We start from the raw sequence: 11,997 nt of genomic DNA on the forward strand, positions 1-11,997 counted from the left end.
TGCTCTTCTGAATTAGCTCTTATTGGTGGTCTCTGTAAGATGGAACTTGGAAAATACTGGTGAGTATTGTTGAGATATGTGTGAATACAGTGATAGGAACAGCTAGCGAGATGTTCCTCTCTCCCTCTGCTATATCTGCAAGAAAGGGGAAATTTGCAGGGTGGGAAGACCTGGCAGCTTCTCTGGATTTCTCATCTACTGGTCTCTATCGCCTAAACAGCACTCCAGATGCTTCCCACTTGCCAAAATATGAAGTCTCATGGGGTCCAGCTGTTCCTGGCCATTGCTAGACACCAGGAAAAGAAATATCACAAGACCCAGGATTTCTAGGGAACTCTTGAGAGTTGGATAGTGAGATTCAGTGAGGCTGATATAAGGCCTCATAATCACAGGTGGCTTGGCCTCTATTGGCCAGGGCAACAAGCAGATTTTGGGCAAATGGCTCTGGGAACCATGCTTAGCTCCAAGTGTAAGGTCAGATGTAGGGTTTCACCTCAGCAGAAGACTCAGGTTTGAGCTGACCGCCCAAGGAGCCAAAAGCAACCCGGACAGCCATTACAGCTTTTTGGGCAAGCATGGATTGTAGAAACCTTGGCCTTCTGTCCCCCCCCACCAACTTTTACACATTTAATGACTAAATCCTGCAAATAAATAAATAATGAATGAATAGTTTCGTTTTACTCTAAGACTGGTGTCTGCCTCTTTCTTGCTGACCTCTATGCAATAATACTGCCCAGGTGTTAACTTTCAGTCATGGGTTGATGCCATACCATCAAGTAAATGTGACCTCTGAGAGCTCCCTATTGTGCAGGTGATAGTTCTCTACTAACCTCCTGGCATGTCTCTTCAAGCAGAGTACCTACTGTAATGTGTGGGTGAACCAAATTCCTTGCCTCTTTTCAGTTCCTGGTGCATACCCAGGAGATGATTCTTGGTAGGCAGCCAAGAGTTTACAGTTGAAAATGGACAAGGGAGGTGAAAAGTGACTTGCCAACACAGGCCACAACAAAGCTCACTGCTTCTTGACTTCCCAAGGTATACACGTCTTACTTTGTGTGTTACAAACCCTCACTGTGGCCTTGATCCTCTTTAGTTTTATACGTGCCATTTGAAAAGCCATAACCAGCATTGTTTGTGTCTGTTAATAAGTCTGCTAGTGTGGCTGCATACGTAATTCTTGCCAGACACAGGATCTGCAATTCTCTGCTATTATCTACTATCCCCACCCCACATCCCCCTCAGTGGATCTGGTTGTTTCTGAAGCAAAATAACAAATAATCGAGTTATACCCAGCTAAAGCAGTTCTGTCGAAAGCATTATCTCAAATACCCAGCTGCTGATATTAATCAAACTGCTAAAAGGGAATGCATTAAAATATTTGATGGCTGTGGCAAGTTGAGAACAGACTGGGTGATTCCTTGAATGAAATGCATGGGTGAAAATATTCATATCCCATCTTTTGGTTAAAAAGGAAAACTACAAGGAAACACATCTCATAAAATCCACAATACTTTTTTTTTAAAAAAACCCACCCCATCGCCACTTAGGGTGCGATCCTATCCATGCCTACTTGGGCATAAGCCTTGTTGAACTCAACAGTACCTACTTCTGAGTAGACATACACAGGATGGTGTTGTTGTAAAACAGAATTTTAAAAAATATTATTAAAAATGAGAATACAGCCATCACAATTAAATGAGCAGAAGAATCTAGTGAAACTGGCAGCAGAAATGTTAGCTGAACTACCTCCAAAAGCCCCCCGATATAAAGCTGGCATCCAAAAAGCCAACAGAGATGGTGCAGAATGAAACTCCTTGGGAAGGGGTTTTTATGCTGTTGGTACCACTGTTGAGAAGGCCCTGTCCCTAATAATTAACCATTATACCTCAGATGGGGAGAAACAGAACAGAGCTTGCAAGGAAGATCTTAATGTGTGGGCAAACTGGTAGGAAAAAGAGAGTCCTTACTGCATCCTGGGCCTAGTTCAAGAGGTCAGAACCTTAGGCTTGAGGACCAAATCTGGCCCTCTGCTGGTTCCAATATGGCTCCAGGGTTCCCCCAAAGGCCCGTCTGCCTTCACTTTCCCCCAACCTTTGAAATCATCATCATCATCATCATCATCATCATCATCATCATCATCATCTATTATACGGTCACCGACCCAATGAGAAACAGTGGCAGACATAATTGAGACTGTAAAAACACTATCATTAATTCATTATACAGAAATTATTAAAACATACACATGTTTAAAATATCTTAACATAGTTAAAACACCTGAGACAAACATTTATTTTTTTTAAAAAAAACCACACAACTTGAAATGGAAGTTGCAATTACGATGGGGAAACCATCTTATGAGTCCTTTGTACAGAGAAAAGGTGGCTTCCTGTCTTATTTCCCTCCCCACCATTCTAAAAGTTATTGGCAGGCAGAGCTTTAAGCTAGGATATGCTCGTAGTTTTCTTTTATTTGTCCTGCCCCCTTTGCCTTTAGCCCCACCCACCACTGGAATGTGGCACTGAAAACATATTTGAAGTGGAATTCAGGATCTGCACCCCTGGCCTAAACCATTTAGGACTTTAAATATTAAAAACACTGCTTTGCATTGGGTCTGAAAACCAATGGAGAATCCTGGAAATGGCATTCTGGAGCTGCATTCTGGAACAGGTGTAATTTCTGAGCAATTTTTCTCCGAGTTTCCCCCCTCCCACCCATTTCTCACTTTCTGAATTCTGGACCAGATATGATTTCTAAGCACTGTGATGCACGCCCATCACAGAAATCAAATCTAGGCGTCACTAAGGCATGAATTACTGTGGCCAGGTAATTTCTCTCCAGGAAAGAATGTGGCTAATGAAACAGCCTAAGCTGGTAAAAAGCAATATTATTGTCCACTGCTGCCACCTGGGCATCAAGGAACAGCAGCAGACCCAAGAGCACACCTAAGGTGACCATATGAAAAGGAGGACAGGGTTCCAGTATCTTTAACAGTGATGTAGAAAAGGGAATTTCAGCAGGTGTCATTTGTATGCATGCAGCACCTGGTGAAATTCCCTCTTTATCACAATAGTTAAAGCTGCAAGGGCAGGGCTCCTGCAGCTTTAACTGTTGTGATGAAGAGGGAATTTCACCAGGTGCATACGTACAAATGACACTGACATCCCCTTTCCTATTCCTCTGTTAAAGATACAGGAGCCCTGTCCAACTTTCCATATGGTTACCCTGGCAAACTCTCCATCTTTGTCCCCTGCAGTCTAGATGGTGTTCAGCTTTCCAAGCAGATGCTATTTACATGACGAAAATAAGCATGTTAATTGCATTCATACAATTAATGCCATGTCTAGTTTGGCCCTTGATGGGGAATGTATCCCCATTCCAGAAAGATGGTTCTTCAATACCAGTATATGACATAACCTTGGGCAATAGTACTCCAGTCTTGTCTGAATTAATACTGTTTGTTTGCCTAACTCCAGAATATCACTGACTTCAGAAACAGGGTCAATATTTCCCACTTCTTTCCCAGGATTTGCTGAAAATAAGAGACACCAGACTGATGACCCCACAATCCAAATCTCTAGGAAACGTCACCTAGCTATTTCAGGAAGATGCTAAGTAGCACGGGAAATGAGAGAAATCCTTGTGGCACCCTGTAGATCCAAGGTTAAAGGGCAGAGAAGCAGTCTTCCAATACCACTTTCTGGAATCTGCTCTCCAGGAAGGATATGAATCACTGCTAAGTAGTACTCATCTATTTCAAGGAAATCCGAATGGTTACCATGGCTAGCAGTATACAAAAGTGCAAAAGAGAACAAATCGGGAGGCTCTGTCCTGTCCAGATCTTCCATCAGAGTAGCTGAGGCAGTTTCCCCTAAACTGGATCTGAAGCCAGATTGGAAAGGATCTAGATAATCAATATCAATGAAAAATTCCCTTGTTTGAGATGCCACAACTCACTCCAACAACTTACCCAAATAAGAAAGAGCAGAGACTGACATTTGTCATGTTAACAGGTCCAAAGAGAAATCCTCTAGCAAAGTGCAAATATGGTATGTTTGGGTGTCTGCATAATTATGTCAGTGCTTCTTTTGTTACACATTTCATGGATGTTGAGCCATCAGTATTGTGTACAGTAGAATTATTGAAAACACTGGTGTGTCCCCAAATCATGAACTGTATCAGTACATTTTCCCCCCCAAAAAAGGTATGCTGTCCTTGGCATACATTCACTTTGGAACTATGCAGTAGACTTAACAAATATAACTTGAGGGGGGAAAAAATCTCCACTTCCTTTTCTTCAGGTTAAATTCATGGCTCTCCCCCCATAAGATCAAAAAGGGGCCTCTGCAAGCCAGCCTTTTAAACAAGCTTACCTTTGGGCTGAAGATGATTTTTAATCAATCTGTGAAGGGGACATGTGGTGCCATATGCTGCTTGCCACCCATTAGTCGGTAGCTGGTCATTAAACTCCCACTAATGTTTCCTAACTATCAGCATTGTGGGGGGCTCCCTGCCCCCCTGCTTTGTAGCATATGAGCAAAGTGGAGCCACTGGTGGCAGATTGCCTTGAGGACAATACAAACGCTCATGTAGTATGGTTGTTTGTTCAGGCACAAACAATAGAGACATTTTGTGATTACCATTTGCCAGCTACCAGAGGGTTCTGCCCCTCGCTTTTCTTCTTCTTCTCCCCTTTAGTGCCACAAAAAAACAGATGCAAAAAATCTTTCTTTTTTCAGCCCCCTTGAATTGACCTGTGTTGGAGCAGTGTCATTTAGAGGAGAAATTATTGGAGTGAGAGTAGATTGTAACAATAGAGGCCTTGTGCCAGACACATGACAGAACAGTGAGGGGCTGTTGGTAACTTTATTGAGGAACAGGACGGCACTCTGGCAGGTGCTTCCATTGTTAAAAGCCTCTCGCTCTTCGGCAGTGGTCACAGATGAGTTCATGGCATTTCATTCAGACTCTTTTGCATGGACGTTCTGTGATGAGACACTGGTCAAGTGTCCAACCTAGCCTCTCTGATGTCCCCAACACAGTCCCTCTGGTAACATAACCCCCCCTTTTTTTGCTGAGATATGTCAATTTTTTCCAAGCCATATGGCTCCAAGCTAAAGTAACTTGGGTTCTTTCTGAAGGGAACATAATAACTTAATGTTTGCTCTGCTAATACAGGCTTGTGATGGCTGCCACTGATCCTCATATTACGACTTCAAAATACCATTCAGAATACAACATTTATCAATTAGTTTCACTCCCCAAATTTCATTTATATATCTATATCTATATTGATTTTACAAGGGATTCCTGCTGATAAACTGAGAAGGCTCTTCCTGAATGCAGCAACTTTAGTATTTTTTTTTTTTTTACATCCAGAAGTATACAAGGCATTTGCTACAGTTATAGTTAGACAAAATATGGTAATTAAACAAAAACCCTTACTGTCAACATAATATTAAAGATTTTCTTTAAAAAACAAATCAAACCCATTAATGTACTTCTTTATCCAGCGCTGCTTCAATTTTTGGAGCACATAAGATTATGCCTTTATAAATACATTTGCTTCTGTTTTACTCCTTGTTTTGTTCTAGGTCTCATTGTCCTCCTTTGATCTGTCCTCCTTTAATTTGTCCTCAGCCAAATTAAACTGTGTTGTCATATGGACACTGACCATTTTTTTAAAGTAAAACTGTGTGAATTTTTACTGCAATCCCATGAAAATGAAAAGCACTGAAATGCTGTTGTCATTTAGACTGTAGCTTTCTCAAGGTATGTTTTGTCTTAGGGCACATCTGCAGGTTTCAATCCAGTTTAGCCATATGAACATAAGAACATCAGAAGTGCCATGCTGGATCAGACCAAGGGTCCATCTAGTCCAGCACTCTGTTCACACAGTGACCAACAAGCTGTCGACCAGGGACCAACAATGCAGGACATGGTGCAACAGCACCCTCCCACCCATGTTCCCCAGCAACTGGTGCACACAGGCTTATTGCCTTGGATACTGGAGGTAACACATAACCATCAGGTCTAGTAGCCAGTGATAGCCTTCTCCTCCAGGAATTTATCCAACTCCCCACAAATAACCCTGGAGGTTGGTTTGTAGTTTTGTGAAGGTGCTACAATTTCTTTTCTGATCAGAGGTGCCTACTAGCCCCATCATAGCATTACAGTTTGCAGCAGGGTTCCTTGCTTGGGACCCATGACAGGTTTCAAACTAGCTTGATGTTGTAGGGCAGGTATGCCTTTAATCTGCCTTTCTGTGCTACTTAACCCATGCCAAACTCCTCCTTGCAATAACAGCAACAATATATTGATGAAGTTGATAATATAAATGAAGCTATAGGGTAACAGCTCAAACCTCAGCCCCACATGCACATCATAGCTCCTGATTCGCTCAGCCCCCCCCCCCCTGAAGCGGATGGGGGAAATGCCATGTTATGTACTGGACCCCTGATCTTGTAAGATATGACCCTTCCTAAATGTATTGATTTGAAATTAAAAAATAAGTCCCATTCCTTTCTGTGGAACTTCCTTTCAGTTTATTTATATTTATTTATTTATTGCACTTATATACCACTCCCATAGCCAGGGCTCTCTGGGCGGTTTACAGAAATTCTAAAATTAAGATAAAAATGAGTATACAAAATTTAAAATTCTAAAACACAGAACATACACACATAAAGCATTAAAAACCGTTAAAAAACTAAACATGTGGGTGATTAAGATGTGCCGCCATATGCCTGGGCAAAGAGCTGTAACCTTCTCAGAACTGTAGCCTCGTGGCCTGATCCTCGGAGTCCTTGAACAAGCAATGCTGTGCAGTGGATCAGATGTGTGGATGCTTTCATTGATGATTTCTGCAACAGGTGCCAGATGATTTCTGCAACAGGCAGCCGCAATGGCTTGTGATGCTAGCCCAGCAATGGACGTCGGAACTGCTCAATCAGCAAGGATTCGCTCAGTTGAGACTGGTGGCTCTGATTTCGGTGGGGCTGCGAATCCATTCTGGGTTTTAGTCAGAACTAGCCAGAACTCTAAAGGAGCTATCCAAGGTGCTGAACCTAATTTGGAGTCTACGTTCACCTGCTTGGATGGCTCCTTTAGAGCTCTGGCTGGTTCTGACTGAAATCCAGAATGGATTCACAGCCCTTCCGAAATCAGATCCACCAGTCTTCACTGGATTCACTTCTCCTTCCCTGTCCCTTTACATGGGTATTTATGGAAGGACATTTCAGAGACAAAAGAGGCAGGTTAAGCATCGGGATGCATAAATCTGTCAATTTTCATTTCTCACAGTTTCTCATTTTTCCAATCTTAAATTTAGTTCATCTTGAACTAAATTTGTAAAGTTTTTTTTAAAAAAAACATTTGCATGAAAATTCATAAGCATTTCTGTGCAAATTTCTTCAAATACATATAATTTTGTATGCAATTTCCCCCCGATGCATTCTTGACAAGCAATTTTTTTCATACAATGAGATTTTTGAATGTTATTTCCCCTAATATACCCATTTTTGTATGCATGTTTTGATTGGAGAAGTCCATTGCAAAATTTGGAGGAAGGTGAATTTTGAAAGATATTTGAGTTTTAGTTCGCCTCATGATTTGAAAGGATGAAATTAGCTAAGTTTGCATTAAAATACATTAATTAATTTCTCCCCCATCCCTAGTTAAACAGTTGCAAATTGGTGCCCAGAATGTTTTGAAGGGTGTGTGTGTATGTTTGCCTTGGCAGGAGGCAAAGCCAGTTGGCTTTGTCTTGCTTGGCAGACATAAATCGCCACTGTAGCTGTGAACATGCAATCCAATATTTCCATTGCTGTAGTTATGAGGATCTAGAGGACTGGGCATAGGGTGGTGAGGGGAGGGGAACGCATCCAAATATTTGAAACCTATAAGAATATAAAAGAAAAGGAGATGCTGAAAACTGTTTGGACCATATTATAGTTTAATAACTAAAGCCTTCCAAATGCAGCTGGATTTGACAAATGTAGCTAAGGAAACCCCCCCCCCCATTACCTAAATTACAATAATTGCATGGGAGAATGCTGTTACATCAGTGCTGAAAAACTGTATCATCTGTTACTGGATATGCAAAAGTATTAGCCATACCCAATGAACTGTAAAGGCCAGACAGAGAGTTTGTGTGGAGTTTTGAAAAAGTCCTTCCCCCCCAAATGCTTTTAATTATAATAGATACTAGTCTGATTGGTACCTGTCACATCAAAAATAGGGAGAAATTCAATGTCAACCTCTTCCCCCCTACTGAGTGTACAATTAAGGTACATGGTTAGGGGTTATTTAAACCCCATACACATGGAAATAGGCTTGGATTGCTCCATTAGAACACTAAGAGCACCTGGTAGGGATCTGATGCACCAAGAACATCCAAAACAGGCCAGAGTTACATGAGATGGTGCTTTTTGGGTTACAGGAGAAACATCTGCAACCATGGGCAGCATTGGGGGCTTACTACTAGCCTCCTTTTTATTCATGGAAATGAAATACTGCTAACCCAGTTTCAGTTCTCAGAAGGCTGAGTACCTTAACCTACCATGGGAAAATGACACACAAATTACCTCCAAATGTTTGGGAGGCAACAAGGAAGGGAGTCAAGCTATATAAATCAATTATTTATGGCTGAAAGCCAATGTGACCATAAAAAAAACACCAAGCTGGAATGTAACCTGGAATGATAACTTCTATTCTTGTGTGGTACTTTGGCTAGATCAATCTTTCCCAATCTGGAGCCCTCTAGATATTTGGGGACTATGTCTTATCACTCCTGACCATTGGCCATGCTGGCTGGGGCTACAGGGGGTTATAGTACAAAACGTCTGGATGGCACCAGTTTGGGGAAGCCTGAGTTAGATAGTCCACATCAGTCTTCCCCTGGGCACATCTTTGATGGGGACAATTGACCAAACTGGTATTAGCTTATAAGACACATCACAAAGGTATAAGTTGGCTATAAAGTGTCTCTTATTCTGTACTATCATCCCATGATGGTGTACATAGTAATGAATATAGAAAGCTGCCTTACACTGAGTTGAACCATATGACCACCAAGCTCAATATTGTCTAGACTGACTAGCAGTGACATCCAGGATTTCTGAAGTCCTTCCCAGCCCAGGAGATGTCAGGGGTTGAACTTGGGACCTTCTGCATGAAAGACATGTGCTTTACCACTAAGCTACATCTCTTCTTCTAAGGTTTACTAACCATTGTCTGATTATTATTATTATTATTATTATTTATTTATTTATTTATTTATTTATTTATTTATATAGCACCATCAATGTACATGGTGCTGTACAGAGTAAAACAGTAAATAGCAAGACCCTGCCGCATAGGCTTACATTCTAATAAAATCATAATAAAACAATAAGGAGGGGAAGAGAATGCAAACAGGCACAGGGTAGGGTAAACAGGCACTGGGTAGGGTAAAACTAATTGTTATATCTTGATAGGTCCTCCTTTTAAGAGTCTGTTGCCCCCTTTAAGAGATGGGGTTGAAAGAGATGTATTTGGATGATAGTAACAGCTAGATGGGAAGCTAGATGGCTCATTGAAATCTGAGGCACAGAGCATCCTAACCATCATTGTACATATTTCTCTTAGCCCTTTTAATCAAATTTTCCTATCTACAGACCATGTTCATAGCTTCTAATACAGCTGAAAAAGCCATAAATCTGTTGACATGTCTTATACAGCAGTCATCCCACATGAAGCCATACCATTTCATTTTTAATGAACCATTTCTCTTTTTTTCAGTAATATATAACAGGTGGATCAGGCTTCAAAGATCACATTTATCTTGACCTGTACAAGGCAAGTATAAAAGTCCAATAATTCATTATAAGTTATGCTCTTTCCAAAGACACCAAATAATCTTCCTCAGTCAATCTAACCTGAGCTCTGACAAGATATTTGCCTAACCAAGGCCTTTGCTAGACCAGGGGTTATCCCGGGCAGATGATGCACAGGGGATCCCGGGCTCAGGGAGGGATCATCCCTCCCTGGCCCCAGGATAAAGCCCTACACTTTGGGCCCGCTTTTTCTTGCAGTCTTGGGCTGAGCCCAAGACCGCGAGTGTGTGACCCGTTTCCGCGGAGCTGGGAGCACTGAGCCCATCGGGGCTAGGGTGGGGGGAATGGGGAAATCAAGGGTGTTTTTTTTTTTTAAAAAAAAAAAGCCACTTACCTTGCCGCTCGTCCTCTTGTGCAGCCGGCCCTTTAAAAGTTTTTTTAAAAAAATGGCACGCGTGCGACGGCTCTCTTCTTGAGCTCATCGTGACTCGCATGTAAACGAGGGCGAGATCTCATGTGATTCATAACATGAGGTCTCCCCTCCTCTCCCCCGGATTTTCACTTAGGTCTAGCAAAGGCCCAAGTTTGCAATAACTCATCCTGGACAGGCTCTGGAAGTCTCAGCAGGCCCATCTTTCTGCACAGTAACACCATGGTTTGCCTCTACTCTCTGCTTCCTGCATATTTTCCAGTTTCCACATGGCACAGCATGGGAAGCACAGAGCAACATGGAGATGCCCCAAGTTATGGACATATAAAGGATATGGAATAAGTTATAGCAACTAGTTACCATAGGCATTATACACTGCGCAAAATCTAATGGTTCATGACTAAAAGTGTAATCCTCTGCACATCCATTCGGATGTAAGTCCCACTGGGTTCAATGAGGCTTACTCCCAGGTAAGTTTATATAGAATTGCAGCCTATGTCCCTTTGAAAACAATGAAAAAAGTTAGTCGTGATTCACTGAGGTTTCATTGATTTCAATAGGACTTAATCATGAATAACTTTAGCTGGTTCGAGGCGAGAGTGGTCACTTATTTCTAAGCATACAGTGAGGTATCACCCTATTTATGCAACGGGGTTTCTAAAATGGAATGGTAAGGGAACATATGTAATGCTTGCTATGCTGTCACAGGTGCGCAAGGGCAGATCTATATGATAAACTGGCTTCCTCTGAGTGGTACGGCCAGACCAGAACTTGCCCCGTTCACACCTCTGAACACAAAGGGGAGGGTGTTTTGTGGACAAATCTCACACTTTCTCAACCTTGTGATACTGGTTTTTAAAATGTGCATTGTGAAAAAATGCACACTTTGAAAATGTGCATATTGGGAAATCCACATTCTCACATTTAGTCAGGGAGGGGGGAGTACACATTTGGGTGCACACTTACTTAAAAAAACACGTATCCAAATCTGCACTTTCACCATTCGAACAAAAGAAGAAGAATGGGAACAGAAACCAGGGGCAGATCTACACCAAGCAGGACATAATACCTTGAAAGTGGTTTGAAAATGGTATATGGGATGTGTCCTGGGCCCCAACAGTTGTCAATACCATTATAAACAGTTTTAAAGTAGTAGTGTAGATCCTGCTAAAGTGGATTGTGTTTTGAGGTGGAATTTGGAGGACCTCAATGAGCTTGAGTTTAGCTAGTAAGTAATCCTTGTAATATTTACAATTTGGGACGTTTTAGCCATGTTATGTGATGACGTTGTTGCAAAACCTACTTTCCAATGGTGCAAATGTTAATGTTGAACAGAGAAGGAAACGAAAACAGAAAAGGGGGGAAAACGTATGAAAGGTTTATGATTGATGACATAGAGAGAAAAGTTTCAGAAGTGTTTACAAACAGTAAGTACTTGCCAATGTTGTGGGTGGGGAGAGGAATGCCATAAAAAGGAAGAGCCACAGACTGGACAGGGTGAAAAGGTTGCCCATAACCAGACTTTTTGTTCCTGGGACAACTGGGGCCATTACTGAACAACAGACAAAAGTGAATAAATTGTGCGCATCTTGCTTTGTTGCTGCTCCCCGGTTTAAGGATAACCTTGTCCTCCTTCTGCCCTATCTAGATTTGACAAGTTTGCTTTCAGCAGATATGACAGGCACTGGTGGGGGTCACTGGCCCAATTCCACATTTCCACACTTGGCTTGCTCCGAGCCCACTGGCCTGAAC

Source organism: Elgaria multicarinata, chromosome 2 (assembly GCF_023053635.1).
Source record: "Elgaria multicarinata webbii isolate HBS135686 ecotype San Diego chromosome 2, rElgMul1.1.pri, whole genome shotgun sequence".
In the NCBI taxonomy this organism is placed as follows: Eukaryota; Metazoa; Chordata; class Lepidosauria; order Squamata; family Anguidae; genus Elgaria; species Elgaria multicarinata.